The sequence below is a fragment of the Panthera tigris genome, chromosome B4 (genome assembly GCF_018350195.1).
Source record: "Panthera tigris isolate Pti1 chromosome B4, P.tigris_Pti1_mat1.1, whole genome shotgun sequence".
NCBI lineage: Eukaryota > Metazoa > Chordata > Mammalia > Carnivora > Felidae > Panthera > Panthera tigris.
The window spans coordinates 55665862-55691569 of record NC_056666.1 but is presented as its reverse complement, the minus strand read 5'-3'; positions in this window follow the sequence as shown (position 1 = coordinate 55691569).

Below are 25708 nucleotides of genomic sequence, written 5' to 3'. Positions count from 1 at the left end.
CACCAACCCCAGACCTACCTTTAGCCCTTATGCCTTCATGTTGCCCACCACCAAACCTCTAAACAAGCAGTGTCCTGTGATGAGATTATTCCATGCTTCACAATTATCATTAACTCATTTAATAAGATTCTTAGGTTATTAGTGCTGGATCTCAGCGAAATGGCTCTGAGGGAAAGCAAATCAACTGAAACCGGTATGAACGTAAACAGCCCAAAGTATTGGTTCGCCAAACGAAATCTAATTTTAAAAGAGGCCAAGCTAAACCAAAGAAATGAACTGCTAATAAAACAGTGTAGCTACTTTTGCAGAAGAGAAAGTCACCTTCCTGAAATTCCTTAAATATCATCTACACAAACTACCCATTCTTCACACCTCCATTGTGGATATAGATGTATGTACAAAATTTAACCAAAAGGAGATGAAACCCCAGACTATATTTTAAATATTTGGTCTTTGAGGCACCTGGGTGGCTCAGTTGATTAGGCATCCAGCTTAGGCTCCCGTCATGATCTCACAGTTCACGGGTTCGAGCCTTGCGTCAGGCTCTGTGCTGACAGCTCAGAGCCTGGAGCCTGCTTCAGATTCTGTGTCTCCTTCTACCCCTGCCCCTCCCCTGCTCACACTCTGTCTCTCTCTCAAAAATAAATAAACATTAAAAAAATTTAAATATTTGGGCTTTATAGCTGCTACATTCTCCATTTTCCTAAAATCCTCTATTTTAAAGCCAAGCATGGAAGTTTTTACTTAATTCAGTTTTCAGATTACAATCATTTTAGGTATTACTGTTTATTTTCCAATATCACTGCTTCCTTTTTTAGTTTCTCCCACAGAGAATTTTACCAACCTGCATAGGCTTATTTGTAGCTAATTACATTTTTGTTTCATTGATAGCACGAAAAGAGCTGGAAAATACCATTAATTCCTGTACACATGAATTTTTATGGCATATTAAATCACTATTGCAATCCATTCAAGTCACCCTATCAATAAAATAAAAAAACCATATAAAACCATATGATCCTCTCAACAGAGTCAGAAAATCTTTGACAAATCTTACATTCCTGATAAAAACTCTCAGCAAACTTAGAACTTCCAAAAGCTGGTAGAAGATACCTATAAAAAGCCTACAGCTAGCATACCTAATGGTTGTACTGGTCTGGTAGTTCTGCCATAACAAAATACTGCAGATTGGGTGGCTTCAACACCAGAAATGTATTTTTTCATAGTTCTGGAAGCCAGGCTAAGAGGCTAGATCAAAGTTTCACTCAGAGATCCTCTCTTTGACTCCTAGAACTTTCTGTCTTCACATGGTCTTTCCTCTCTACTATTTGTGTGTATGTATGTCCTAATCTCCTCTTCTTCTAATGACAAGAGTCATATTGGATTAAGGCTCACCCACATAAACTCATTTTAACTTAATTGCCTCTATAAAGGCCCTATCTCCAAATACAGTCACAGTCTGAAGTACCACAGGTTGGGACTTCAATGCATGAATTTTGGGAGACTGCAATTCAACAATGGTAAAAGACAATGCTCTCCTAAGATCAAGACAAGGCAAAAACGTCTGCCCTTCCTACTCTATCAATCCTGTGCTGGAGGTTCTAGTCATTTCAGTAGGCAAGAAAAAGAAAAGGTATTCAGATAAAAAGGATGAAATAAAACAACATGGTTATCTATATAGAAAATACAATATCTTGGGGTGCCTGGGTGGCTCAGTCAGTTAAGCGTCCAACTCCGGCTCAGGTCATGATCTTGCACCTCATGAGTTTGAGCCCTGCCTCAGGCTCTGTGCTGACCGCTCAGAGCCTGGAGCCTGTTTCAGATTCTGTGTCTTCCTTTCTCTGCCCCTCCTCTACTCATGCTCTCTCTTTCTCTCTCTCCATCAAAGAACAAAGAAACATTAAAATTTTTTTTTAAAATAAAATACAATATCTACAAAATAGCTACTAGAACTTTAAAGGATTTACCTAAGTTTTAGAATAAAAGGGTCAAGATATGAAAGTACATTAATTTTTACATATGTCAATGAGCAATCAAAAATTGAAACAAAAATACCATTCACAATAGCATCAAAAAACATGAAATAGGGATAAATCTCAAAAAATACATGTGGAAATCTGTACCATGAAAACAAAACAAAACAAAAAAACTGCTGATGGAAATTTTTAAAGACTTAAATAAATAAGAACATATACATTTCATCAATCAGAAATCTCTATATTGTTAGATTCAAATTGATCTGTAGATTCAACTGAATCCCAAATAAAACATCAGCAGGATTTTCTATAAAAATTGGAAAACTGATTCTGGAAATACAAAGGGCCTAGAATGGCCAAAATAACTTGAAAAGAAAGAACAAATTTAAATTAACTCTATCTGATTTCAAGACTTAGTATAAAAATACAGAACTATATTTATTGAATAAAGATGCTCAAATAGACAAGTGAAACAAACAAAGATACTACAAATATTCCTACTTATATATGGACAATTGATTTTTGAGTAAGATGCAAAGGCAATTCAATGTAGAAAGGATAATCTTTTCAATAAATAGTATAACATTTTCAACAAATGAATCCTAAAAGAAATGAATTTATCTCATAAATACACAAAAATAAAATCAAAATAGATCATAGACCTGAATGTAAGATCAAAATTATAAAATTCTAAAACAAATAGTATCTTTGTGACCTTGGGATAGGCAACAATTTTTTAGAAATGATGAAATAATATGGATATGAATATCCATAAAAAGAAGAGTTAATAAATTGGAATTTACCAAAATCAAAAATGTTTGCTCCTCAAAGACACTGTTAAAAGGATGAAAAGACAAGCCATTCATTGAAAGAAAATATTTTTAAGTCCAATAGCCAACAAAGGACTGTATCTAGAGCAGTCTCCAAACTCAATTTTTAAAAATTAATAAATGAAAAAAAATAAAAAATAAAAAAATAATAATAAATTAATAAATGAGAAAAAGATTTAAACATACACTTCTCCAAAGCAGATATTCTGATGGTAAATAAGTACATGAAAAGATGCTCAATATCATTAGACTTTAGAAAAATTAAAGTTAAATCCACAATTAGGTACTACCAGACACTGATTATAATAGCTAAAATTTAAACCCCTGACTATATCACGTGTTGACAAATACCTGGAAGAACTGAAACTCACATGCATTGCTAGTGCAAATGTAAAATGGTTATCCTATTTGGAATAGTTTGACAGTTTCTTAAAATTTTATGCATACACCTACCATACAATCCAACTATTCTACCTCTAGATATTTTCCCAAGAGGAATGACAGCATATGTCCATGTAAAGACCTCAGCATGAATGTTCACACAGATTTATTTGTAATAACCACAACCTGGAAATAATCCAAATTTCCATTGACAGGTGAATAAACAATTTGTGGCTTACTCATACAATGAAATACAACTCAGCAATATAAAGTAATGAACTACTGATACAGACAATAGCATAAATGAATCTCAAAATAATTATGCTAAGTGAAAGGAACCATAACAACAAAAACAAAGGAGTTAACTGTACAATTCTATTTATACAATGACAGAAAGCAGGTCATTGGTTGTCTGAAGGGGCCACAGGGAGGAATTATCAAGGGGCACAAGGAACCTTTGGGGGAGATGGATATGTTCACTATATAGACCATGGTGGTTATTTCACAGGTGTATGCATATAACAAACTTATCAAATCATACACTTTAAATATGTGCAGTTTATTGTATGTAAAGTATGTCTCAATAAAACCACTGAAAACAATTCATAGGAAACACTTCACTCACCAGATATTTCTAAATTCTAATTTTCATCAAAATTTACTCTGCCTTTGCTTAATGCAATTCTCTCAGATAGAAAGCTCTCTCCTTTCCTACTCTTACCCTCTATCATCCCACCTCTGCTTATTGAAATCCTCCTCGCTCTTCAAAGTCTAATTCAAGCTCAAATGAAATGCCTTCTCCTGCACAAAGCTGGTCCCAATACTCCATGCTAACATGAGCAGCTCCTGTCTTTAAATCTAATCTGTTTATTTCACTTTGCCTGTGTAATATAGTTAACTTTTATATTCTCATCAGCTCCACTACACTGAAAGTTCCTTGAGAGGGGCTGTTCATTTTTCTTAAATTCTACCTATGGCCTCGCAGAAGTTTTGACTATAGAAGTACTCCAAAACTGCTTCAAGGATGAATAGATGCAAAGAGGGAAGGAACAGAAAATAATAATATTCCATTCCCTTAGCTCAAATTTTCTTCTGGAAGGCAACTTCTATTCTAATAATCCAATCAGTGCAGATGTGTTAAATGGTACACAAGGAGCTCATTTTAAACATGTCTCCCTAGAGATAACCTCTTAACCCAAAGGAGCTATGCTTGTGGTAAACATTTCAGATGTTCTGGAAGGCTGGTGGGGAAAATAACACTAAGAAAACTAAGACCTTACAATGCCCTTGCATGATCCCAGGCTGGCAACCCACCCTCAGAAGAGGGGTGCAGTAAATGACTCTCACCAGGCAAGCCAATAGATTTTTTTCAAGGATCCTCAATGCTCTCTAAGGAGTAGCTGTGAGACTGGGAGAATCTGACTTTTTGCCTCTAAGTAATCTGAAAATGAGCAATTTCCATTAAATTATTTAGTCTTTACAGGACAGGAGACTAAGGGGTAAAGCTGCTCAGAGGTCATAGAATAGTTTAGAGGCAAAACAGACTCCCATGCAGGGTCTTTTAGTTCATGTTGCTTTAATATTTCATTAACACTGGAAAAATATTTGACATCCTACCAAAATTTGTATGCACTAAAAAATAGAATATAGTAACAGTAATACTAACAGTTTGAGAACACAGATTATTTGTCTAGATAAAATAGAGCCCAGCAATATTTTCATCAGTGTCTTAATTTAAGAGCTATTTCTTTTTTATAAGCTGCTCTAACCTACTCAGAAAAAAAAATGGAATGTGTGTTTCATGTGGCAGCACCTAAACAGAGGCTGCAAAGACTGTGGGAAAGACCTTCGAGATTGAATTTAAGAAATATTAACCCCTTGACGACTCGTATACCTTGTGAGTATAACATATTATGCACTTTGTGAGATGATAAAAATCCATGAGGATAAGAACTGTATCTTGCTTCTTGATATATTTCCATTCATTCATTTATTTATTAAATATTTCCTGTGTAACTAATATATTAAAGATTATTTTGCCCTGGGGACATGGTAACAAGGAGATAGACAAAGTGCCTTCTCTTACAGAGCTTTTATTCTGGGAGAAGACAACCATCAGCAAACAATTCACATAGCAGAGAATGATGCATTCTCTTCAGAGAACTGAAATAAGGGAAGTACTTGAGAGTGACCAGGCAGCCACTAGATTGGGTAGTTAGAGATCTCTCTGAAGAGGCAACATGTGGGCTGCGAACTGAATGAGGAAGAGAAACCAGGAATGCAAAGAGACAAGAAAGCATCTTCCAGTCTGAAGGAACAGTTTGCTAAGCCACAAAGGAGGTTGGCATGTTCAGGAAAAAAAAAAAAAAAAAAAAAAAAAAAACTTTAGCTAACAGCCTGAGAGTGAGCGGAGTGCTGAACAAAGAGGAAAAAGAGGCAGTCAGGGTACAATGAAGAAGGGCTTTATGAGAAAAATGAAGGAGCTCAGATTTTATTCTAAGCATGACAGGAAATCAGCAAGAAGTTTTGGGCATTACTCACATGATCTGATTTACATTTTTAAAAGAACCCCGTGGTTACTTCATGGAGAGTGGGTTGTGGGAAGGCAAGAGTAGAAAGAAGGTAGCCAGTAAGGATAATATCACAGTATCTAAGGAGGAAAAAATAGTGGCTTGGACTAGGGAGATAATAGCAGCAATGAAGAGATGAATGGGTTCAAGACATGTTCTACAGGTAGAACTGACTTAATGCTAAGTCAAATGTGGCATTTGTGGAAAAGGATTCAAGGATAATGCTTAGATTTGTAGTTTCACTAACTAGGTTACTATGACTTAATAAGATGCTTTTAAAAAGTCATTGTTTAATTATATTTTAATTTACTTAACCTCATAAGACCAACATAAACCACCATAAAAAGTCAGAATTGAAATTTTAGACACCTTACAATTCAATGTTTTACAAATGATGAAACCATATTCACAGCAAGTGGTTAAGACACTGCCCAACATCAGACAGTTTGTGACAGAATTGGCATTACAACACGGATTTCTTTGACTTTCAACCACTTCTCTTTTAGTGACACCATGCTAAGTACAACATAGTCACAGAAGTTATTATTCCCACTGCTTCCTGGCAATAGGACAATATTCAACAATATTAGCTATGTTGTGAAAAATGGTCTCTATCTCCAAATGTACATGCAGAACCAGGAACATGAGCTGATCAACACCTCTCTCTCTTCTGCATGCAATCTCCAATCGAATGATAAGACTTGTCCTTTTTATATTCTACATAATCTCTCTACCCAAACCCTTTAGTCCACCTCCTCCTCCACCTCTCTGGTCCAAGCTCCCAGTTCTCCTTCCAATACAGACTTGCCTCTTCCAGTCCATTCCTACCAAAAAGGAGACATCTTTCAAAAGATAAGTTTCCTCAAGTCCCTTAGAAGTGTCATGCTCCTGGGGTGACTGAGTAGCTCAGTCAGTTAAGCATCCAACTCTTAATTTTGGCTCAGGTCATGATCTCACAGTTCGTGAGATCGGGCCCTGCCTGGGTCTCTGTGCTGACAGTTCAGAGCCTTCTTGGGATTCTCTTTCTCCCTCTCTCTCTGCCCCTTCCCCACTTGTGTGCTCTAAATAAATAAAAAATAATTAAACAAACAAACAAACAAACATCAAAAAAAAAAAAAAGAAGAGGAAGAAGTGTCATCCTCCTTCTTGCTCAGGGAGACATATGTGAACCTTCTTCCTGAAACCTCCCCCTTGTCCAGCCCTCTCCTTTTTACTTGGGCTTGGTTAATTCACATTCTCCTTCTAAAACTTTGCTTACATTTTGTTTCCTCTAGGAAGTATTTTTTGCCATCAACATCCCACCAACTAGATCAGACATTCCTATTCTATTATTTACAGACCACTGTTACTTAAGAATTTACTGTGTTTTTAACAATTAATCGTGAAATTAACTGTTGAATATCCATCTTCTCTGGTTAGATGTCTGTTATCTCTGCTACAATGTAAGATCAATGAAGATTCAGACTGTATCTGTCTTGTCACCTCATCTATTTTATATTACTAAAATGTTTTATAAATGCTAATTTCATATAAACTATGTTTGACTGGAAATTAAACAATTAAAAGATAAGGTTGCATAACATACACAAAAGAGAAAAATGTGAACAGGAAACAAGGACTGGGTGAGTTTAAATTTATGTAATGTGACTTGACCCCACTAGCATACCTTGCACATGGTCAGTACACAGTAAATATTTATTCATGACTGACAACATTATCTGGACAACTAGGCAATGTAGGAATTATTATTTTTTATTTTTCGTATGACAAAGCTAGTTTTCTAAAAGCATGAATGACTACAGGCTCAGAATTGTGCAATTTGTAAGTGACTAAGTCCCAATTCAAACTCGGGATTTTGGGGGCGCCTGGGTGGTTCAGTCGGTTAAGCAGCAGACTTCGGCTCAGGTCATGATCTCGCAGTCCGTGAGTTCAAGCCCCGTGTCGGGCTCTGTGCTGACAGCTCAGAGCCTGGAGCCTGTTTCAGATTCTGTGTCTCCCTCTCTCTGACCCTCCCCTGTTCATGCTCTGTCTCTCCCTGTCTCAAAAATAAATAAAACGCTAAAAAAAATAAAAATAAAAACTCAGGATTTTGTGCTCTCCAGTGCAGGGCTCTGCCCACAGAATAGAACCCACACTTGTTGAAGGGCCTGAAGCTGGAGGGTAGTTTATTAACTAAGAATTAATTTCTTCATTTAGAGTGATATTTCCAATTGTTGGGACCACGTTGTAAGTGAAATACTTGCACAAAGCTTCCGGCTTCACTGGAAGGATAAAACTGGACAATCAACCAGCAACACACTGCTTTTCAGTATCCTAAACAGATTTGATGATGGCAGGAGAGGAATCCATTGGAAACTTGGGTTGAAGAATAGTAGAACAAGAGTTCATTGTTCTACTGGGTAGACCAATGGGTAGACAGGGAAAAAAGTTTCAAATAAGCAAGGTGCCTTATGAACATCCCACCATTACCTGACTGGGGATGCTGTCCCGGTCATTGCCACTGTCATTTCTCATCTGGGGAGAGTTTCTGAAAAAGGCCCAGAACTACCTGCATCACAAACAGCTATGCTGCTGGTTAAAAATGGAAATTGCTGCACACCAACCCAGAGCTGATAAATCACAAATTCTGGGATGGAGCCAACAAGTGTACCTTTTTAACAAGCACTCTGGCTGATTTTTATGCATGTAAAAGTTTGATCACCACTACTTAAAACTTGGGATTAACATGTCGAGATGATACCCAGACACACTAAAGAGCATAAAGATCAGGGTGTAAATACTCCCAGCTCAGGCCTGATGTGGTTAAGAAAAAAAAAAAAAGTTTAATGCACAAGTATATCTTGTTATGATTTTGTTTCTGCACAGGTGAACGCAATCAGGGTAATACTCCCTGAAACGTTTGCTTTGATTTTTTTCCTCTTTGGTTATTATGAAATTTCCTATGAAAATATTCAGTAAGAAGATTCTTCAACTATCCACAAGCTGATTACTAGTAGTGTTAATGGTAACACATAAACTTGTCTGCTTATTAATTAGTATGTAACTGGAAGCAAATTGTATTTTTTTAAGTTTATTTATTTTGGGGGGAGGAGGGGCAGAGAGAGAGCCAGAAAGAGATCCCAAGCAGGCCCCACGCTGTCAGCGCAGAGCCCATTACACGAGATCATGACCTGAACCAAAGCAAGGGTCAGATGTGTAAGTGACTGAGCCATACAGGTGCCCTGGAAGCAAATTGTATTTTTAATTTTTGTGACATCTTTGTTTTTTCTACTTATTTGATTTATTGGTATGAGTAGGGACACTGAATGACAGATTCTTGGTCAAGGTCTTCACACTAAATCTACAAAATTATATGTGAGAATAATAATGGCACCTTCCTCATGGAGTTTTTGTGAGAACTAAATGAGCTATCATAGAAACAGTACTCAGTCCACTGCTTGGAGCATGTAGACATTCAACATAATGGGACATGTTATTACTATATTCAATTCCTAAATAAGATGTTCCTATGTCCAAATATAAAGAAAGGAGGCAAAGCTTTTGAGATTTCTATTGTTTTGTTTCTGAAAAGGTATTCTAAACTAAGCCTGAACTGTGCAAGGTCACCCTGTTGTTTTGGATTTACCACTCTTCACCTTGCCTTTATCATTGGCATAGATAACAAGAGCCAACCACCATTCCAAAGGAAGACAACCACAGAATCTGATACCCTACAACTCACCCTTCAGGGAATAAAGCTGCAACCTGGAGGGCAGTGCTCCTTTGTTGGCCTAGACTCCAGATCTTTCCATGACGTCTTCTTCTTGAGAGGGTGTGGCCATCTTTTAAGGCATGTGACCTGGTCATGTTTCTTTCTTTACCCAGAATATGTCAAACTTGCCCCCCTCTAGTTACTTACTAATCATCAGAAAGGAACATCAAATTCCCAAGTATTTCTCAGAAAGTTAATTTCAAATTCTTTATCACAACTTACTTTTCAATAATGATATTTTAGTGGACTTCCCCAAAGGATGAGCCATCTACCTACTTCTTAAAACACTTTAAATTTTATCTTTAGGAAGCTAGGCACTCAAAGAGCTACCCATCTGGATGTTTTGACCCCTCATAGGAATGCTTTTATGACACATCTCTCCAGAGTCACATACAGTGCTCACCAGGAGCATATTCAGGACCACCATATCCTATTATGTCACTTACACAAGGACTCACAGAAGACAATTTTCTTTCGGGCCCTGTGCAACTAGGTAGCTCAAGAAAGAACCCTCTAAAATCCTAGGACTTAAACCTGAAAGTCTAACACCCCAGTGTAAAAGATCTTTTCCCTGAGTTTCTAAAAGAACAAGCAGGCAAAGGAATACCTGTTCAACTCTGCAGGTCACCTACTCTAGCTCTTGCTCTACCTCATGTGTGTTAATTAGAACAGGAAACTGTTTTTATGCCAATCTTACAATACAAATGGAAACATTTGTTTTTAGGAAGATTATCTTGGTCTACAAAGTAGAAATTTACCACTAAAAATTTTCTCCACTAAAGATTTTAAACTGGAGAAACTATGTTTTCTAAGGATTACCCAGTAAAAGCAAAGATATGATCTCTGATCATTATTCCAAGGAGAGTTGCCTAGTATTGGTCAAGCCTCATATTTCCATGCATCAGAAACTAACTCTGACTCACTTAAGTAGAAAAGGGATTTTCAAAGGGATGTTGGGCATCCACCCTGTAGATGGCACATTGTCAGGTATCACCAACATGAGGCATTGGACCAGTACACCACATTAATTAATGCTCCCCATTACCTCTAGGAACAAAATACAATTGTCATCCCTGCCATCACTTCCATCTGATGGAATCTGAAATTCCTCTTGTCTTCACCAGCTTCCCACACAAATCTGGGAAGACATATGTGTTGGCGAAACTTTGAGGTCATGTGCCCATAACCTATCTGCAAGAAATACCATGAAGGTGATTATCTGATATGCCCAACTTTATAGTGAGAAGCAGTATCTACTTCATAAAGAGGGGAATTCCCAGATGTTGAAAAAAGATATTAGGTAGGCAAAAAGTATAAACCACTATTTACAACAGCAATTGGCCTACCTGTCTTTAGTAACTGAATTTAAAATGTCACTTGAATATGGGACATATGAAATCTTTTTGAATCAGGGTTTCCCAAGAAGGGGTATTTCTTTTTCCTGTCTGGTATGGCCCTCCAAAACTGTAAGCACAGAAATTAAGATACAATAGATACTTCCAATTTTTCACGAAGCAGAGAACCAGCCCTTCATATCTTCTGACTTAGTTCACAATTCCTCCATTCTTTCCCCTTCCATTTTGCATCCAGTGATGTTTTTCCAGGGAAGGTGGCAAATGAAAGTATCCAATTTTGGACTGTATTCTGAATATACCACAGCTAACCCTTCAAGAGGACCGTTCAGTCAAAGAAGAATAAATTTAAACCTTATATCATGATGTATAATTATTTATTAGGTATCAAAGAATATTTCAAACATTTAACAACAATATTTATGGCTCCTAAACATGAATCCTAGTTGGTACTCTTCTTGGCATTATTTCATCAGGTTCTCCTAATTACTTAAGAGTAAGCCTTATGTCTGCCTAACATTTTCTTTTAGCTTCAAATTCTCAATTATCTATCATGTAGTATATGGCAGTCAATAGAACCACCTAGAGACCTAATCAAGGACAGAGAGAGGTAAGCTCAAGCTCCAGGAAGTAGGAGAAGGCCTGGGCATTTGTATTTTCACAAAATTCCCCAGGCAAAGCTGATTCCAACCAAAGTTTGAGAACCACTGGCCTAGAACACTAGCTAATGGATGAGGAGAACTGCAGCCAAATATCTGAAATACTTTAAAGACTTGCCTAAGTGAGAAATTAGATTCTCCTAAAGTGATCTGTGTTGGACTTCCTACTTCACAAAATGCACTTTAGGGTATTTTAGGTATTTTAGGTACTTTAGGGTATTTTAGGTATTTAGGGTGCCAATTACCTCAGGCACCACAGATTTTTACAGATGTGAAGGGTAAAACACATCCCCCCAAAAAGGGATTGAAACACAAGTTATATATTGATATGTTGAAACACAAGTATATGATGCCTTTACTACATTGTCCTTAGCTACAGTGTCTAGTGTTTAAAAAAAGAAAAAACTGTCAAGTGGAGCACCTGAGTGGCGGTTAAGGGTCCAACTTCTGCTCATGTCATGATCTCGTGGCTCATGGGTTCGAGCTCCGCGCGAGGCTCTGTGCTGACAGTTCGGAGCCTGGAGCCTGCTTCGGATTCTGTGTGTGTCTCTCTCTCCCCTTTTCCCCCCTCCCCATAATAAATAAACATTTTTTTTTAATTTTAAAGAAAAAACTGACAAGAGTCTCTTTGTCTTGCTCTTCACTCTTCAATTTGGTGTTTGGCCACTGCAGACTTCACATAAACATGATATCCTGAGCACTGGTCTCCGCATGCACTCGAGCTGCCATATCTGGCACATCTCTGCTCCACGTCATTGAAGAACTGGGCTTAAGGAAAGAGCCAGCTTCTCGAGTGTATTTATCAAACAGCCACTGCTCTTTCCCTCACCTTGGCCTTTGGCCAATACATTTACATGGTCTTAGTTCTGCCTGACTTCTGGTTGACTTAATTAACCAGCTAACTAATTAATTAGTTAAAAATAAAAATTGAAGAAGATGAGATATCAGAAAAGTTACCTCAAGTGCACAAAATCCTGTTCAGGAAATGTTTTATTCCCCCCTTTATGGTCATAATTAAATATCTGGCCAGGAGATCTTCCTTAGAGTTTTATGCCATTTTGCTGATCCTGATAGAGAAAAAGGAACCAGCCAACCCCATGATGTTTCTTTTTGTTTGTTTGTTTTGTTTTGTTTTGTTTTGTTTTGTCTTTTTTTATTTGAAATTCTTGATTTCAAGGCTGGGGGCTTTGCCATACACACTGCTGTCCCTTTTTTTTTTAATATGAAATTTATTGTCAAATTGTTTTCCATACAACACCCAGTGCTCATCCCAACAGGTGCCCTCCTCAGTGCCCATCACCCAATCCCCCTCTTTCCCACCCCCCATCAACCCTCAGTTTATTCTCAGTTTTTAATAGTCTCTTATAGTTTGTCTCTCTCCCTCTCTAACTTTTTTTTTCTTCCCCTCCCCCATAGTCTTCTGTTAAGTTTCTCAGGATCCACATAAGAGTGAAAACATGGTATCTGCCTTTCTCTGTATGGCTTATTTCACTTAGCATCACACTCTCCAGTTCCATTCATATTGTTAAAAAGGCCATATTTCATTCTTTCTCATAGCCAAGTAGTATTCCATTGTGTATATAAACCACAATTTCTTTATCCATTCATCAGCTGATGGACATTTAGGCTCTTTCCATAATTTGGCTATTGTTGAAAGTGCTGCTATAAACATTGGGGTACAAGTACCCCTATGCATCAGCACTCCTGTATCCCTTGGGTAAATTCCTAGCAGTGCTATTGCTGGGTCATAGGGTAGATCTAGTTTTAATTTTTTTGAGGAACCTCCACACTGTTTTCCAGAGCAGCTGCACCAGTTTGCATTCCCACCAATAGTGCAAGAGGGTTCCCGTTTCTCCACATCCTCGCCAGCATCGATAGTCTCCTGCTTTGTTCATTTTGGCCACTCTGGCGTGAGGTGGTATCTCAGTGTGGTTTTGATTTGTATTTCCCTGATGAGGAGTGGAGTTGAGCATCTTTTCATGTGCCTGTTGGCCATCCGGATGTCTTCTTTAGAGAAGTGTCTATTCATGTTTTCTGCCCACTGGATTATTTGTTTTTCAGGTGTGGAGTTTGGTAAGTTCTTTATAGATTTTGGATACTAGCCCTTTGTCTAATATGTCATTTGCAAATATCTTTTCCCATTCTGTTGGTTGCCTTTTAGTTTTGTTGATTGTTTCCTTTGCAGTGCGGAAGATTTTATCTTCATGAGGTCTCAATAGTTCATTTTTGCTTTTAATTCCCTTGCCTTTGGGGATGTGTCAAGTAAGAAATTGCTGCTGCTGAGATTAGAGAGGTTTTTTCCTACTTTCTCCTCTAGGGTTTTGATGATTTCCTGTCTCATATTCAGGTCCTTTATCCATTTTGAGTTTATTTTTATGAATGGTGTAAGAAAGTGGTCTAGTTTCATTCTTCTGCATGTTGCTGTCCAGTTCCCCCAGCACCATTTGTTAAAGAGACTGTCTTTTTTCCATTGGATATTCTTTCCTGCTTCGTCAAAGGTTAGCTGGCCATACTTTCGTGGGTCCAATTCTGGAGTCTCTATTCTATTCCCTTGGTCTATGTGTCTGTTTTTGTACCACCCCATGATATTTCAACAGCATCTGAGGTGTATCTTTATATGTGGGAGGAGGAAGGGATGTGTCATCAGGGTGTTTGTGATTGAAGAATTGGGTTAGGCATTATAGTCCTAAATTACACATGCTGAATCTGAAATTTTCTGTCACTCTAGATAAACTGCGGGTCTTGCCCATAACTGGCATGGCCACTTGTTCTAGAACCAAAACCTGTTTCATTTCATGCAAAGAGTATTCTTAAAGTTTTGTATCTCTATTCTTTCAGACAACTGACCTTTGAACTGTTCACATCAGAAGCATCTATTATGTGTTTGATGCATTCATTTAAACCTGTTTGAGTCACTATGCCAGGCCATGACTATTCAAAGATGAAAAGTAGTGTCTCTATCCTCCAAAAGTTCACAATCTATCCAGTAAAAAAGAGAAATGATTGAGAAGAAGACTGGCTATGCCTTCCAAACAATCTCCAGTACTGTCTCAGGAATCTCTTGATATTGTGATGCTTTTGTGAGAGTCTTTTCTCAAACCTATATTTACTACTTGCTTGTCTTTTTCAAGTCAAAGATCATTCCTTTGAGGTTCCGATCTACAGCATACCCAAAGCACTTTTGTTCTATTGTCAACATTCATAACAGCAAGAGCATTTTTCATAAAGTGCTAAAGATATCTAGTCTTAGGCTCTTCAGGGTGCCTGGGTGGCTCAATCAATTAAGCGTCTGACTTCAGCTCAGGTTATGATCTCACAGTTCATGGGTTCGAGCCCCGCATAGGGCTCTGTGCTGACAGCTCAGAGCCTGAAGCCTGCTTCAGGTTCTGTGTCTCCCTCTCTCTCTTTCCCTTCCCTGCTCACACTCTGTCTCCGTCTCTCTCAAAAATAAATAAATATTTTTAAAAAAATTTTAGTCTTAGGCTCTTCAAAATCCCAAAACTGCAAGAATGCAAACCCTCCCTGAGAATATAAAATGACTGTCAAAAAAAAAATTATGTATAACCAAAAACCTTAATAAGATCCAGAGCTATGCAGTTGTCCATGTTGGAAAGAGAGAGACAGAATACTGAAACAAATAGAACTGAGGTTGATTTTAAACTCTAAACTTTCAGGCTATGTGACATTTAGGCAAATTGCTAAAGCTTCTGAAATTTAGTTTCTCGATGTTTAGGTGCACATAAAAACTGCCTTGCACTGTGACTGTAGGACTAGAAAAATGTTTGTGGCATGCCTTGTACATAATGGACACTTTATAAATGGTAGCTATTACTGCATTATTCCTAGCTCAATTACTTCTGGAAATTAAATTATTAACAACAACTTGGATAATTAGACACCAATAAAATACATCAAAAATCTGGCTTAATAATGAAAGCTTAGAATAAAATAGTTTTGTTTTTAAGAAAAATAGGTTTTCCTGCCATATGTACTTAAAAATACACAATTATTAACCTAGTTGATCACTGCTGAAAGACTCCCAGTCATACTGAGCCTGTCCTAGAAAAGGGATGAACAGTCTCTCACTCAGCATCCCTCCGCTAACACTGGCTTCCTTAGCCCCTTGCTTCCTCTGCCTTCCTTATCTCTCTCTCTTGCCACACATGCTTTATGTGTTTCCCTTTTAGTACTTCCATCATGGAGATGAGGACATACAAAACATACACAAGGAAATACTAAGTAGTCAAAGCTCCTTGGGAAGATAGAGAAACTATTTGCCAAGTTAAGGCTCCTTTATTATCTATTTTCTGTTTTCCAAATTCTCCTTACATTATTCTTTGTTGACCAAAACCATTAAAAATTCCTGATTATGGACATGCTCTGCATGACAAGAATCTGAGTAACCAATGACCAATGAAAATACAATCCTTCTAGATTAGGGTCCTTAATCTAGAGCCCTTGAACTACTTCTAATAATCCATAAATCTTAATAGCTTTATGAATAGTTTACTCATGATAAGACTGGAAGGCTAAATAAAACATCAAATGTAATTACTTCCGGTGATAAATTTATCACCTGAGTAAGCCATCATCATTTACCTCATGCTAGTCAGAATTTTTGAGTGGTACATACTACATGTACAAATCATTCAAAATAATGGGAAAACAGACCATTTCAACAAAGAAAATGCTTCAAAATTAATTTGTAAGTGAAAAATTAAAATAATAGTATTGGGGGAGTGGAAATTTTGGAAGACATTAGTCTGTCTAATTTATCTAGTAGAATCATATTAAACCATAACACTTTCTCAGCAGCCCTCCCCGTTGCCAACATCACACATTACTGAGTGTGGCTTGTGATATTATGGCTGAGCCCCTCTTTCTGTTCTTGGTGGCATCAGTCAGCTTCTGTGCCTCTTGGTGGCTAAATCATCAACCACCATTTCTCAATGGATGATCAATAAAAACTAAAAGAATGAATGTGTTGTGTAAATTAAATGCATTCGTGTGTTTTCCAGAACTGCATAATTTATAATGAAAAATCAATTAGCAAAACTCATTCATTGTAATACATTCACAGAATACCTCAAGAGCTACAGTTAGAAATAAAAGTTATTGCCCTGAAGCATTCTAAAGCCTGTTAACAAGCAAATATTCTATTGTAAAACAAACTAATTATCACAACAAACCTGTTTTAATTAATTTTATTTATTTATGTGGCTCTCTTAATTGCATTTCCCTTACCGGACTCATACCTTTTTAACACTTTATGGTAAGACAAAATATGTCTGTCTGCCAAGAACAAATTCTTGCCAGACAATTTTTAAGGAATATCTTCTACCAAGATAAACACTGAAAGCCCTTTCCTGATGATAAAATGGATTCTTGACTTGCCAAGCCAATCATTTTTCTCTCTCTGAAGGAAGAAGTAATGAAAGAGACACAAAAACTGTCTTGCTGTGTTTTCGTGATGCTGGATGGAGAATGGAGGAACCCTGGAAGAATGCAATCATTTCATCAGAGAGTATGTTACAGCCCGTGATAAGAAGACCAGTGCTCTAAGAAAATAGACTCAGAAAAAGTAGTTGGGTAGGATTCCTTAGACAGAAACCAAGAAAGGAGATGGCTCAAGAGGGAAGGAACGCTCACAGAAATAAAATTCTGATAACACAGTGTCAGATAATCCCGCTGAGGAAGAGAAAGAGAAGGTGGCAATCAAAAGTAGGTGAGCTACAAATGTCATGGAACTGAAAGAAGAGTGTCAGGCAGGCTAAAATCTGAGAATATAAAAAATCTTTCAAAAATGCTAACAATCAGGGGCTCCTGGGTGGCGCAGTCGGTTAAGCGTCCGACTTCAGCCAGGTCACGATCTTGCGGTCAGTGAGTTCGAGCCCCGCGTCAGGCTCTGGGCTGATGGCTCGGAGCCTGGAGCCTGTTTCCGATTCTGTGTCTCCCTCTCTCTCTGCCCCTCCCCCGTTCATGCTCTGTCTCTCTCTGTCCCAAAAATAAATAAAAAACGTTGAAAAAAAAAATGCTAACAATCAACAAAAAGAGCTTTTTTTTTTTCCTTTAAAGCAGATGAAAAAACTAAAAACGAGAAAGAGGGAGATACACTGCTTGGGGCCACTAAAAGTGAAGATAGTTCTGTGTTTATCTTCTTCCCTTCTTCCCTTCTGTCAAGGGAAATGCTAGTAAGCCCAGAAAAGCAAGAATGAAACTCAGACAGTGGAATTAAAAGACCAAGATTGGACAGAATCATGTTCAAAATACCAAGCAGTTTTATTAGATGAGCTAAGTGCTTCTGATCAGGTGAATTCCATCTCGGAATTCTGAAAGAAATCACACAAAATGAAGTGGCTGAACCTCATTGGAATTTGCACTGAGGAAGCTTAGAGAAAAGGAAAGGCACCAGAAGACAGAGGTGAGCTAATATTGACTTAATACACTTAAAGATGAGGAGTGGGGGAGAGTGAGTTTCATTAATTGAACTCTTAAATTCTGTGTTGATTCTGGGCAAGGCAGGAATTGAGAAAATCAAACAGGATCAGTATGGAGCCAACACAGATTTATAATGAACAATGCAAGCCAGACCTAGCTCATTTTCTCTTTTGATAATTTACTAGACCAGGAGACAAGAAAAATACTGTGGACATATATGTCTGGATTTCAGCAGGGCATTTGACAGGCTCATTTTACTTTTGCAGGGAATACTTTTCAAATTGGTGTCTGCAAAGAACAGACTAACACAGGATATGGATGGGTATGCAGGGAGCAGGGTTCATACACAAGTAAATTTGGAAAACATGAGTTAAACAAAATACAAATTTTGAAGAGTAATATATATGATAATGTGCACTGTGGCTCTCCAAGAAAAGAATGTAGTGTGCAACATCTCCCAAACTTTTTAAAATATGGCATTCAATTTTATTTAGGTACATCTATTAACATCTTCTTGAAACAAAATTTGAGAACTGCTTTATTGGACAAGAAATATATACCAAATGAAATTCACATTTAGAAAGTGTCCTGATTATTAGATCAACCATAGCCATAATCAAAACACTGATCTGAAGAGAGATCTCCAGTGGGATGACACAAGGCTCTATCCTTAATGCTACCCTTAACATCATCATTATTGATTTGTTTGAAAAACTGGATGGCACTTTTCAAAACTATGGATGCTGTAGAATAGGAAGAGATAGCCAATATGTCACCTTACAGAGTCAAAATTCAAAGGATTTCAATTGGATGCAACCATGAGTTGATTCTAACAAGATGAAGTTGACTAATAAATACAAAGTCCTAACAAATGGTATAGGGAAAAGGTACGAGTACAAAATGGAGGTAGGTTGAGGAAGGAGAAAGTTAATAGCTGTGTATATGGAAGAAAAAAAAAAACTTCAGATTTTGGCAAAAAGCTCATTTAAATCAACAGTGAGATATAGCTAGAAAATAATCTTAATATGCTCTTAGACATCAACAGAATTATAGAACCTGGGAAAATGAAAGCAGTTGGCTATATCCCCTATGCTTTTGGTCCCATCATATCTGGGAATTGTATTATATTTCAAGGGCATACTTTAAAAACCCATTACCAAACTGGATGGGATCCAAAGGAGTTACCAGCAGGGCAAATGGCCACAAAACCATGTCACCAAGCATTAAGAAATGTGGCAAAAGCCTAAGCACCCATGGATAGATGAATGGATAAAGAAGATGTAGTATATATATATACAATGGAATATTATTTAGCCATAAAAATACTGAAATCTTGTCATTTGCAACAACATAGATGGAGCTGGAGAGTAGAATGCTAAGCAAAATAAGTTAGTCGGAGAAAGACAAATACTGTATGATTTCAGTCAGAGGAAGAATTTAAGAAACAAAACAAATGAACAATGGGAAAAAAAAGAGACAGAGAGAGGCAAACCAAGGAACAGACTCAACTATAGAGAACAAACTGATGGTTATCAGAAGGGAGGTGGAAGGGGAGATGGGTGAAATAGGTGAAAGGGATTAAGAGTACACTTACCATGATGAGCACTGAATAATGTATGAAACTGTTGGATCACTATATTGTACACCTGAAACTAATAAAATACTGTATGTTAACTATACTGGAACTAAAATTAAAGCATAATAAAAACAAAACAAAGAAACGAGGCAGAAGCTAAGACTGCACAGTCTACAGAAAGAGAACTGAAGGGACAAAATATGATCTCCAAAATGTCTGGGGAACTGTCTTGTAGATGTAATGATAAGCTTCTATAAGACATAACTGTGTTGAGCGAAGGCTCTAGGAAGTGCAGTTTTGCCAGAACCTATTCTTATAATTAGAACACTTTGAAAATAAGCCAACTCTGACATTTGTGAATTCCCTGTCATTGGTATGTTCAAACAGAGGCTTAACAAATGGTTAATGGAAATACAGTAGAGGAAATTCATAGGAGAGAAAAATGAACTATATGGATTCGAGGATTTTTTTTAATATTAAAGATTTATATTTTGGGTTCAGGACACAGGTATGATGGTACTCACTTGCCTAGAGTTACTGGAGAGAATAAAGAAGTCAAAATCAAGACTGGAAACTGTGCACCAGGGCAAAACTAAAGGGCAGCATAGGTCCCAAAGTCTTAACCTCTTGATTTTAGTCTCAGGCTTGAGGGCACCCAGGTCACTCTAGAAACAAGATGGAGCCTGAGCCTTTATGACAAGGTCACCAGATCTCAAACTCACTTTACCAAAATGAGTTTGAGTATTTTTTATTAAGTTTTTTATTTTAATTCCAGTATAGTTAACATACAGCGTTCTATTAGTTTCAGTATATATGTATATGTTTATATGCATTATTAATATCATTATTTAGCCATTTTTAAATATATTATTTAGCCATGAAAAAGAATGAAATCTTGCCATCTTGCCAACAACATGGATGGAGCTAGAGAGTATAATGCTAAGTGAAAGAAGCCATATATATACACATACATATATATATATATATATATATATATATATATATATATAGTGCAAATACTAGATTGTAGGGTAGTTCTATTTTTAATTTTTTGAGGAACCTCCACACTAATTTCCACATTGCCTACACCAATTTGCCTTTCCAACACTGCACAAGGGTTCCTTTTTCTCCACATCCTTGCCAGCACATGTTGTTTCTTACATTTATTTTAACCATTCTGATAGGTGTGAGGTGATATCTTACTGTAATTTTGATTTGATCTCCCTGATGATGAGTGACATTGAGCATCTTTTCATGTGAGTTTGAGGATGTTGACCTACCTCTAGATATCTATTCCCCCCACCAGAACTAGCCCAGCAACTGAAACAAAACTGAGTCTTCAGGGGATATAAGCTGGGGGAGGTAACAGACCCTTCTAACCACGAGAAGAAAGTGCAGCAAATGCTGGAGAATGATAAATCCATTACTTTATGAATCATGGACCTATAATTCTCATCTGTAAGGAATATATTATCTCCAATGTTACAATTTCAGATTAAACAGTAGGTACTTTTTATTCCAACTTTAGACTTAAGAGTGGATTTAAGATAGAAAAAAAATGGTTCCCCATTTGGGTAGAAAAGTGAATTTGCATAGGAATATTTAAAAAAATCATGCAATACCTAACTATAAAAGAGAATAGGTTGATTGAGCTTGAGATGACTACCTCATAGAGAATACATTAAAATTCAAAATAACTAAGAAAAGCAGGATTATCTAACACATAAAAACAAGAATAACAGTACTATGAAAAGTAATAAATAATGACAATAATGATAGAGACACTATGTGGCAAGCACTTTTGTATGCAGTATATATGTGAAAAACTTTTATTCCCACCACAACCCTGAAGTGGCTACTGTTATTATGTCATTTTTAGAGAGAAAAAGCTGAGGCAGAGTAAAGTAATCAACATAAATACAACTGAAGGGTAATATACTTAAGCAGTAAACAAAAAAGGCACAAATTCAAAATGGGTCACATATTTAAAAAAGGAAAGAAGAGAATCCTAAAGCCCATGATGCTCAGGGTACAGGAAAGCAAACATCTGACATGTTGATAGTAGAGTATAAACTGATTAAGAGCATTTCTGGAAGGGATTTGGCAATAGGTATAATAAGCCTTAAAACTATTCATTCTCTTTTTCAATCTAGTAATTCCACTTCTGGAATTTTTCCTAAAGAAAAATAAGTATGTGAGGTGTGCCTGGGTGGCTCTGTCGGTTAAGAGTCCGACTTTGCCCCAGGTCATGATCTCACGGTTTGTGGGTTCAAGCCCCAATTTAGGCTTCGTGCTGACATTTCAGAGCCTGGAGCCTGCTTCGGATTCTGTGCTTCCCTCTATCCCTGCCCCTACCCCATTTACGTTCTCTCAATCTACCCCCCCCAACTCAAAAATAAACATTAAAAAAAATTTTTTTAAGAAAAATAAGTATGTAAACAAAGGTTTCTCCACAACATTATGCATTGTGTTCTTGTTTGTAATGGGAAACAAATTGTTTCAGCAAATATAACTAAAAACACTAAAATGTAATGCAGTCTCTAAAAATGCTGCAGTATATATATATATCTGTACATATACATATAAAGATAGTTCTAATATTTTCTGAGTGAAGCAAGTAGCAAATTTTTCTGGAAAACATGGGGCTCCTGGATGGCTCAGTTGGTTAAGCCTCCTACTTCGGCTCAGGTCATGATCTCATGGACCATGGGTTCCAGGCCTGTGTTGGGCTCTGTGGTGACAGCTCAGAGCCTGGAGCCTGCTTCAGATTCTGTGTCCCCCTCTCTCTCTACTGTGCTCTCTCTCTTTCTAAATAAACATTATTTTTTTTTTAATTTCTAGAAAATAAATCTGGAAATGTATATATCAAAATAAAAATGATAGTTTATCTGTACGGTGGGACTGTCAGTTAATGTTACTTCCTTCCTTAGGAGTTTTCTATATTTTGTGATATTGTGACAAACAGCCTGTTACATGCAAAGTAGTTAAGAGTGTAACTGAGTGGGTTCTGGAGACCACATACCAAAATTCAAATCCCAGTTCATCTGTTACTCACTGAGTGATGTTGGGTAAGTTGCTTAATTTCCTCATCTGTAAAATGTGAATGAAAATGATCCTCACTTCATAGGGTTGATATGGGAATTAAATGAATTCATATCAATAAGATAAAAGCACTCAGCACAGTGCCTAAACCTTGGTAAACATCAAAGGAATTAGTAACCATTATTATTATTTATAACATTAAAAAAAAATCTCAACAAAAAAAAAATCACGTAGTGAAATAGAAAGTCCTGAAAAAAATTAAAAGTCCTCAACTTTTAACCTATATATTTATGAATTCTCATAGATAAGAACTAAGCAACATTCCACTTCAGACAAGAAAAAAAAGTTAATTTTGCCTGTTACCATTTCATTCTGAGAGCACCTGTTTGTTGTGTCTGTGTCTGTGTCTGGTTTTGAGGTATTTTACAATTATGCAGCTATTATTAGCCACACCATGTCCAGTTAAAAAGCAGTAAGTTTGAAGTACAGTAATAAGAGGCATATGATTATGATAGAAATAAATAGACAATATTTTTTAAATGAAATGTTACACATACAGGTGACATGAATCACTGAACCTCAGAAAAGTCTTTAGGAAAAAAAAATCATGTGGCATTTGAAAAATGCCAGACCTATATGATCCACAGTAATCAGCAACAGATGAAGAAAAGTGAAGAAGGACAATAAACAACCGTGAGGATGTGGCCAGATGATGTGTATCAGAACTAGACATCTGGCAACCTAATGGTAATTCATCGTAACTGGCTATTTGCTTGAGAACTTAAATGCTAAATATAATCAATATGCTACTAGTGGAACCTTTGTTATAAACCACGGATGAGTCTACTGGTCAAGGCCTTGTTTGAATCTGCCCAACTTCCTTATGGAGTCTAGAAAGGATGAGAATTTTACCTGAAGCATTAAGAAGATCCCCCATAGTAGTTATGGACAGAATCAGGCTGGGGGCTCTAAATGGTCTCGGTAGAGTTGCAATGTAGACAAAACCAATATTTTGGGGTAAGTTGTCTGATAAATCTCATGTTAATTGAACAAATAGCTTCTTTCAACCATCCAAAATTGTATTTTGTGGGAACGCGCTTTTAAAATGCAAGTTTAAGCCCTTCTTAGGAGTATTGGTATAACTTTGTTATTAATTTTAAAGCTAATCCTACAACCTATATTATACTTTTCAAGTTTAAAGTAGCATTGTATCATTCTAATTTATGTGCAAATGGATTTAGGAACAACTGTTTTATACCCAGAGAGACTTCTGTACTTAGGCTCAGTGAGGTGCCCAGAACACTAGGAAAGAAAAAAAATAAAACCAGCTGACTAATATATCATGTATAGATATGCAAAGTCACCTGGAGGAAGCAGAATTGTTCCAGGCCAGCAAGACTCAATTATAATGAGACTAATTATTTTGATACATCAAAACAAAGAACAAATTAGGCAAAAAAGCAGTGTTCAGCCTAGAAATAAGTCATTGCAGTAAAGGCTGGCAGAGTCCATCCAAGCATTGTCCAAGAAAGAAAGGAGGCTAATGGATTCTGAGTAATAGTATTCTAACTTTGTTGGTAAGGCTAAGTCTAATGGAAAGATGGATACATCTGATTATATCAGGCTGATTCCATTAAGCATGAAATTCATCTAACTTCCCATTTTATTTACTTGATCAACAAGCAACCCTCAAATTATGAGCTGGCTTGCTATGTAGATATTCCTACAGACATGTGCTGTTTTGACAAAGCCCATGGTAAACATTCTAGTCCTTTTAACCATAATTTCACATTGTACATTATTAAAATGTCTGATTACTATTTTACTTTTTATCTAGCTTGATGACAAAAAAATCCATATTAATTCTACATTCATACATGTGAAGACATTTCTCACTGCAGTTTTTTAAACTGGGCATTCTTATTTTATACATCAATCTTCCTATGATGAGTCAACCCTTAAGAGATAGATCCACTCTTCTTAGAGACACAATGCAAGACTGAGGAACCTGACTCTGGGCATAACTAACTAAGGCCATCCTACACAATCCCCACTGACCTGCCTTGGTAGTAATGCCCTGATACTGCTGTTAGCATTATAAATTTCTACAAAGAACAAATTAAGAATTCTCTTCCCACTCAATGGCATTCATTTCAGTCTCCATTTAAAGAGTCATCAATTACATGACTCACAGTTCATGGGATTGAGCCCCACATGGGGCTCACGCTGATAGTGCAGAACCTGCTTGGGATTCTCTCTCTCCCTCTCTCTCTCTCCTGCTCCCCCATGCATGCACTCACTCTCTCTTTCTCTCTAAACAAACAAACAAACAAACTTGAAAAACATAGTCATAAATTGGAAAGGAAGCAGGAAAAAACAACAAATATATGAGACTTTGATTAACTACATCTTTTAATCCTGGAAAATACAAGACTGAGGGGAATAGAGAAGTGGTCACAATTGTATGACTGCAGCAAAAAGCAATTCTAGTCAGAACTAAGGAGACTATGGATTCTAATTACCACATCTTTTAAACATGGTGCACTCTTTGACACTGGTTTGGGAACACTGAGGATCAGACGGAATTTACTGTAATCTCTGCCTAACATATAATAGTTCTGCTTGATGTCCATGATTGTTATTGATCACACAGGAGCTACTGTGCCAAGTTATAAAATGCCATCACTTTGAATTCACGGCAGCAACTTTACAGTGTCTGTCCCACAGAAATTTGAATGATTTAATCTACATATAGATATCTTTCACCCTTTCCTCCACTTCCTTGATGCACCATTTCTGTTATGTTAACTAACAGGAACTGACCTTCTCATTAAGTCAGATTTTTTTCACTACAAGAATGCAAGTAACCAACAAATGCTCCTCAAGAGGTTCACAGAAAGGAAGTAGTTAAATGATAAAAACGTAAAATGTTATGCAGCAAGCTGTGTACAATTAACTAGAATTCAAATATACACCTTGTTCCAATCCAAGCCATTTATCAGATAAAAATAGTCTGCTACAAGAATGTCATGATTAATGAGGTGAGACTCCAGCTAATTACTGTTTCCTCCAGAAGTAATTAGGTTGGCATTGCTAATCAAGATGAATGAACACTCTGACCCGCTTTTTTAAA